Source organism: Emydura macquarii, unplaced genomic scaffold (genome assembly GCF_026122565.2).
Source record: "Emydura macquarii macquarii isolate MOO-44397 ecotype Brisbane River unplaced genomic scaffold, CSIRO-AGI_Emac_v2 contig_480, whole genome shotgun sequence".
NCBI classification, from domain to species: domain Eukaryota; kingdom Metazoa; phylum Chordata; order Testudines; family Chelidae; genus Emydura; species Emydura macquarii.
Genome location: NW_027130617.1, coordinates 8,755,899 through 8,764,087, shown reverse-complemented (window position 1 = coordinate 8,764,087; position 8,189 = coordinate 8,755,899).

Below are 8,189 nucleotides of genomic sequence, written 5' to 3'. Positions count from 1 at the left end.
CAATGAGCTGAACCAAACATCCCTGAATTTAGAACTTTGATTTTAGGATGGGGTCCCCATCGAGTATGGGTTGTAGTTGTTTGATGATACTCCGTACGGGTTCCACTGTGGGGTGGTAGGTGATGACTAGAGGTGTGCGGTTGGAGGGGAGCTTATTTCTGTATTGAAGCAAGTCCACTCAGGGTATTTGGGTGGCCCATTCCATGATGAGATCTACTTCTCTGGTGGAGTGTTCTTATTTGGTGAAGGTGGTTTTAAATGTGTTAAGGTATATATCCTGGACTTTCTCCTTGGAGCATATTCTGTGGTATCTGAGTGCCTGGTTGTAAATAATAGATTTCTTGGTGTGTGGAAGTGTTTACTGGCTCTATGGAGGTAAGTGTGGTGATCCATGCATTTCTTGTATATAGTTGTCTGTTATCTTTGTTAAATTTATTTATACTTTTAAAACAGACAGTGGGAGTTCAGAAAGATGATCACTTATTTTTTTGGTCACTATTCCCATGGTAAAAGAAACACATTAAACTTTCTTTGTAATCAGACCTAATCAGAAACATCTTAGCAACAGTAAAACTTAAAACAAAAGATGCATTAGGATAATTTATTTTTTAAAAAAATGGGCATATAATATTCTTTTCCTCTGGTCATTTCATGTAGAGTTGTAGTAGCAGTAATTTACTGTTTAATTCTTCAGTTGTTGGGGGAGGGAAACAACACAAAGATCTCAAAGATGCTAAATATAGAAATATATAGTAAGCTAAATATAGTGTCCCAAGGAAATGATGACACAAACCAAAGAAAAGTGTATATGGATATGGAAAACACACTCTCTAGGTGGAAAGTCATTGAACTTTGAGAACCAGGGAACATAAGAGAGTTTAACAGACTTTTCCTGCCTTTCCTGCTACTAATAAATCTCTGTACAGTGGAAAAGTTTAATACCTTTCTCTTCTCATTTTGGAGCTTGTCACTGCCATGGAAAGAACATATTAAACACTGATTTTTTACATTCAGAAGCTTTAGATTTCTAGACCAATGAAATAGGGAACTATAGTTTAGTTATGGTTTACTGCAGAGATGGTCTAGAACTGCAAAGTTCAGATGCAGATGAAATCTTTCCTGACCCCCTCTTCTGGCTTGAAACAATCTCTCAACCTCTCCAAGCTCATCATCAGAAGCAAGCTCTCCACAGACGAGGACACACCAACTCAAAGCGGCACCAGACCCTGCCAAAACAACAGACACAAAACCTGCAGATGTATCTCCATTGCTACAATGATATGCACCCCCCAACACACCTTTCAAGATCTGTGTGTCCTACAAATGCCCATCACAACATGTGGTGTACCTCCTCCAGAGCTCTAAATACCCCCAATAACAACTATGTGGGTGAAACCAGACAGTCACTGCACTCTCGAATGAACTCACACAGGAAAATGATAAAAGACAAACACACACTATCACCTGTGGGTGAACACTTTTCACAAAGCGATCACTCTATATCTGACCTATCAGTCCTCAACCCCAAAGGAAACCTTCACAACATTTTCAAAAGATGAGCCTGCAAGCTTAATTTCAGAACTTTGCAAGTCACTAAAAATCATGGACTAAATAGAGACACCGGATTTATGGCTTATTAAAACAATCTATAACCCTCTAACAACTGCTCCCCAGCTGCTTTTCCCCCTTATGACTGGAGGGGTGTTAACGGGCCACTTCACTTTGAATGGCCTCTTGAAATATGTGTTAACTACTTATGCTAAACAATCTGTTCCACTTTCTATTTAGCAGTGATACTGTACCTTTCCCAGACCTGAGGAAGAGCTCTGTGTAATTCAAAAGCTTCTCACCAACAGAATTTTGTCCAATAAAAGATATTACCTCACCCACTTAGTCTCTGTAAAGATAACAGGAAACTATTTCTGAGACTTATCAGATGACTCCACCTGTCCTTCAAAATTCTGTTTCCTGTTTGATGATTTCAAGCTTTAGGATCTAGGTCGTGTTCTGAGGCAAGGAAGGCACATTATTTCTACAGTGTTCACTTTTGGACCAGCTACAACAGGGTTCTCACAACAAATTTTTTGGTGGCCTCAGAGTGCAGATACCAACTCTTGCTGATGACTGCTATGACAAATTTTCCTAAAATACCTAATTAACTTTAGGGAAAACAAATAAATATGCATATGTACATGTCCAGACTATTGTAATTTATTTATATAGGGTCTTTTTGCAGACTCAATAATAAAAATAATGTACAGTTGTATTTTGGTGCCTTTGATTCCGCTGCCTCCCCCAGCCCTTCACCCATTGCCTCTGGCCCCGACTGCCTCCTCCTGCCCCTCTCATGGGTCCCCACTGGTCCCTGCTGCCTCCCTTGGTCCCCCACCACCCTCAGGCTCCCAATCGCCACTCCCTGGGCCCCATTGCTTCTCCCCCCAATTGCTCGAGCTGCCTTCCACTGCCTCGCACCAAGGTTCACCCTGCTATTTTCCTCTTGATCATGTGGTCGAGGGGGCCTGAAGCCAGCTCCCAGAGCCTCTGGCTGAGCCAGGGAAGTGGAGTTGAAGCCTGCCACTGTAGTCCATGGGCACTGCAAGGAGGTGCTGCTGCTTTTCCCCCTCCACCATCTCTGCCCAGAAGGCTGTTGTGGCCATGGGAACAGCCCCTGGTGACTGCATGTGGCCATGACCACATTTGAGAAATGCCGAGCTAGGATGAGCTTTATTATTGCAAACCTCCTCATGTGCCTCTAAGGGATAAGAAGAAAGATCTTCTCATGGATCAGTAAATGGTTAAAGACAGGAAACAAAGAGTAGGAATAAAGTATCGGTTTTCCAAATGGAGAGAGGTAAATACTGGTATCCCCCTGATGTTTGTACTGGCACCATTACTGTTCAACATATTCATTAATGATCTGGAAAAACAGGTAAACAGTAAGGTGGCAAAATTTGCAGACTATACAAACTTGCTCAAGATAGTTAAGTCCAAAGCAGACTGCAAAGAGTTACAAAGGGATCTCACAAAACTAGGTGACTGGGCAACAAAATGTCAGATGAAATTCAGTGTTGATAAATGCAAAATAACGCACACTGCCAAAACATAATCCTAACTATACATACAAAATGATGGCAGCTATATTAGCTGTTACCACGCAAGAAAGAGATCATGGAATCATTATGGATAGTTCTCTGAAAACATCCACTCAATGTGCAGTGGCGGTCAAAAAAGCTAACAGATGTTAGGAATCATTAAGAAAGGGATAGATAATAAAACAGAAAATATCATTATGCCACTATATAAATCTATGGTACACCCACACCTGGAATATTGCATGCAGATCTGTTCGCTTCATCTCAAAAAAGATATATTAGAATTGGAAATGGTACAGAGAAAGGCTACAAATGATTAAGGTATGGAACAGCTTCTGTATGAGGAAGGATTAAAAAAACTGGGAGGTTTCAGCTTGGAAAAGAGACGACTGAGAGGAGATAAGATAGATGTCTATAAAATTGTGATTGGTGTGGAGAAGGTGAATAAGGAAGTGTTATTTACTCCTTCACATAACACAAGAACCAGGGGTCACCCAATGAAATTAACAGGCAGAAGGTTTAAAACAAAGGAAGTACTACTTCATACAATACACAGTCAACCTGTGGAACTTGTTGCCAAAGGATGCAGTGAAGGTCAAAATTGTAATGGGGTTCAAAAAAGAATTAGATAAATTCATCAAATGTTAGCCAAGATGATCAGGGAGGCAACCCCATGCTCTGGGTGTCCCTGGCCTCTGACTGCCAGAAGCTGGGAGTGGATGACAGGGAAGGGATCCCTCAATGGTTGCTTGTTCTGTTCATTCCCTCTGGAGCATCTGGCATTGGCCACTGTCGGAAGACAGGATACTGGGCTAGATGGACCATTGGTCTGACCCAGTATGGCTGTTCTTATGTTCTAACTTGGAGCTTTAGCTTCTGAGACTTTAGTTGTTCTAGTCCCTAAATTCCATCTAAAATTCCAGTTGGAATCATTTCTTCTGATTTATGCCTCCACAGTAGGATAATGTTTGTGCCTTTGTACATTAATCAAATCTTAACTTGGGGTGTGTTGCAGACCAAGAAAAGAAAAAGCTTTGAAGTGGGTCAGAATTAAAAAAGCTATGACCTTGCTTGCTGAAAAAGAGTAAGGCAATGGCAGACCCAACACTTCCTTCAGACTGCCTTAAACACTGAGAATACCTCTGGAACACTAGAGCATGTAGGTTCTGCCATCTTAGAGTGAAAAACATGCAGCAACAGGACAGACTGGTAATATATCAATGTGCAAAATATATTAATATACCTTACAAACTGTAGCATAAAGAAACATAGATTGTTTGTTCAGACTGTCAGTTTATTTGGAGAGTAAATATGCTCATGCTTTTTATTACTTTAACCAGAGGTTCTGGGGCATGCCACAATAAGAAGAGCTGAAGCATAAAGCAGAGTGTCAACACAGATAAAAATATGTGAAGCCACATTCCACAAACCTGAATTTCTGCCAGTTAACATCCTACACATTATACACATGGTTAAACAGCTGCTGAATTAATATTTACTTTGGAACCTGCCATCACTGTAGTCCACGCACAATTGTATAACTTCAGTCAAAAGTAATGCAGGTTGTGAGTGTTAGTGCTTCCTTGGGGACTGCAACCATGTCTGCTACATAGCATCAAATGAAAATACACTGCTTGCTTCCCTGAGACTGAGCAGTGAGAATGGAAATTGCATTATTCTGAGAAAAACTCATGCATCACTATGGGGTTTTTCTACTGTTGGACAAAAAAAATCAAACAAAACAGGAAACTGTCATCTTTCACACTTCATTTATGGGCACCAGTACGTGAACCTGGAGATTCTCTGGTTTATAGCAGATTCCTAGAGGAAAATATATTAATAGTTAAATGTATTTAGATTAAATTTTAAATAAAAATCCTTTTGAGAAGGATGCATATTCTTCTGGCACAAAAAATAATTTAAATTAACTTCATTCTAAATCTGGTAGAAAGATAAAATAATATGCACACATACCGGTTGGTAACTTAAGAACTTTTACAGCATTGGTTCAAGATATACCTAGGATATAACTTACTTATGGGTTTGTTCTTTCTACATATTGTTTGCTATAATTATCTGACTCCATGATAGATCCTGCACAAATTAACATAATAAAAACAATTCTCAGCATAACTTGATATAGCATTTTTCATCCAAAGATCTCAATGAAGTTTACAAGTGTGGATGAGCTCTTACCACCATTTTGCAGAAGGAGATATGGAGTTCAGAATGGTAAAGGGACTTGTCTGGGACCACTAGCTAGCAAGTCAATGACAGAACTGAGATAGAATACAAGGGTCAGATCCTCAGGGCCCCCATACACAGCCCTACCACTTTATGCAAATTATTTCTGCAATAATAGGATGAGCAAAGGAGAATTTATGGGACTGCAGAGAGATCAGCGTGTATATGCATTGAAAGATGCAAATTACCAGTATGCTACAGGACTGCAAGAGTCTGCTTTGGAATGACAGCCCTGCAAGCCAAAGCCACTAATGACCTGCAGAGTGACATGTCTATGGATTCAGAGGGAAGCCAGAAATGGAGTAGAACTGTTGTCTGCTCCTGACTGACTGGCCTTTCCAATATTGCTATATTCATACACCAAAAGCTGAATTTCAACTCACAGTTTGCTGAGGTATGTTATCAGCCAAACTTGAGAGAAGGCTGGATTACTATTGGCTATACAGCATGCTATGTTACTGTAACAGTCTGTAGAGTAATGTGTTTGATGGGTTCACTGGATGAGAAAAGACTAAATCACAAGGTTTGCATAATTAGGTCCGTGGTTGCTAATTCCTTCCCTTGGATCTAAGAATTCCATTTCTGATAGTGACCAAGAAGGATCAAGGGAATTCCCACAGTCGTATGCATATCCTTTGGGTTTTATAAGCTTTCCTAAGCAGTTCGTGTTAGCAATAGTGTAATGTTGTGCAAAATGTATTACGTGAACAGGAACTGAATTTTATTATACTGTAAAAATTGCCTTGCAAAACGGTCACTGCACACCACGCTTAGGCTTTTAGTCATTAAAAAGAAAAGCAACATCCTGTTTTTTAAGAATACATCTTTCCCTTATGAAATATGCAGTGATTGCTACAGACCGGTGTTTCCTCAGCAGCCACACACTAGAAAGATATAGATATTTTTACACTCCATCAAATGTTTTTGTATCATATATTATATAATAGTGTCATTCTTAAAACACAACTAATAAGAGAAATTGAGTAATTTTGTGTAAAAACGTTTTGTAGAAAAAAGAGAACATTTTCTTTTATCTAGTAAAATTATATTTTCCTTTGTTGCATGAACATTAACATAGTCCAGTAGCTAGCTAGTAACTTCAGTGATACTGTAATAATGTAAGCAGCCCTGTTCCATTGTTTAAACATAATAGTAATGAATCGATATACAAAACACATGAAAATTTGTGCAGCTGATAAATAATAACCAAATAGTAATAATATTTACCACTTATATACATATTTTTTCTTCTGTAGATTTTTAAATTGCATTTCAAAGGGAAAAAGCATAATTATTCTCATTTTTCATAACACCACAAAAGTGCTAAATAAAATTACTTATAAATACAAAAAAATCAATATGAATGAATATGAAGCTTTCAATTTTTTCAGATAAGCCAATAATAAGCATAATGACCACAATATTAATGAGTGAATTATTATCATAGTAGCAGTTACCACTTAAAAACTTGCCTCAGAGGAATAAAGTTCCTAAATCTAAGATTTAAAATAAAACAAGTTTAGTGATAGTACCATAAAAATAGTAAATTTTAATCTTACTGCTTTATAGGAAATCTGATTTTTCTTTCACTTTTAAACTGTTCTGTATTCATGTTTCAACCGATTTTTAACAGACATTTAAATCTATGTAAAAGTTATATTTGAAATTATATGAGTGATATTCTTACAAATACTTTATTAGCCTATGGAATACACTGGACAACTGAACAGAGCCATCAAGTCAGAACTCATGTGGCCACCAAAGTGAAACTATACGTCTCCACTTCTACCACCCAGCAACAATAACCATATGAATCTGATACATATAACCGAGGATACGCAACTTTCACCTTCAAAGTGCCTGACTTTTAAATGTAGCAATGCTGACAATATTATTTGACAATAGGGATCATATTAGTTAAGATACAAAAAGACATTATCTCCTCTTTCGTTTTAAATTGTGAGAAATTATGGGAAGTCATGACTATTTTATGAAAACCACTTCTATAGAAAGGTTTTGCAAGGTAAATCCACAGTAGATTAAGCAACAGGTCAGATAAATAAATGCTCCATTGGCCGTGAAGCAGTTCATTCTGACTAGCCACTTTGCAAATGTTGATCAAACATCTTGATTCACCAGTATTTTAAAAGCAGCTTGCCACTCTTTGTAAAGGAAGTATATTATCACTGAACAAATATGTCACATTTCCTTCAGCTAATAAGATAGTGATCCAACAGGATGTCATATATGATGTTCTGTTTTCAAGCACTAAAAATGTGATGCCTGTGACTTGCTCTAACCTCCACTGCAATGAAATTTTGGATGCAATTCTTGTCTTTTACATTCATTTGCAGAAGTGATACGGAAAAACAAAAACTACAAACTAAAAGCTTTATCCTGCATTGAGGTACTGCTCTCATAAGTAGTAATTATTCACATTAGTAACTGTTGTTGGCTCAGGCCCACACTGTAGTTTGATTTGCGATGTTAATACAATAAGATCTATAAAACATAAATGGAACATCTTGCACAAGGTTTTACTATGTCCATTTATTTGAGAGGATGGGATTTTGGAATATGAGGAAAACAATTTGGGTTTCATTCGGCTGTCACTTACCCAGAGTAAACCCGGAGTAACTTCATCAAAGTCAATGGAGTTACACTAGTATAAAACCAGCATAAATGAGAGCAGACACAGGCCCATTATGATCTAAGCTATACTTTCACTTTCTTAAATAAGATTTTGTTAGCACCATAAACCACAGTACTTTAAAGAACATGCAAAAAGGCCAGGTTCCTACACCTAGAGAACTTACATTCTCATTCTCAATATGCTACCCAGCGTAACAGTTC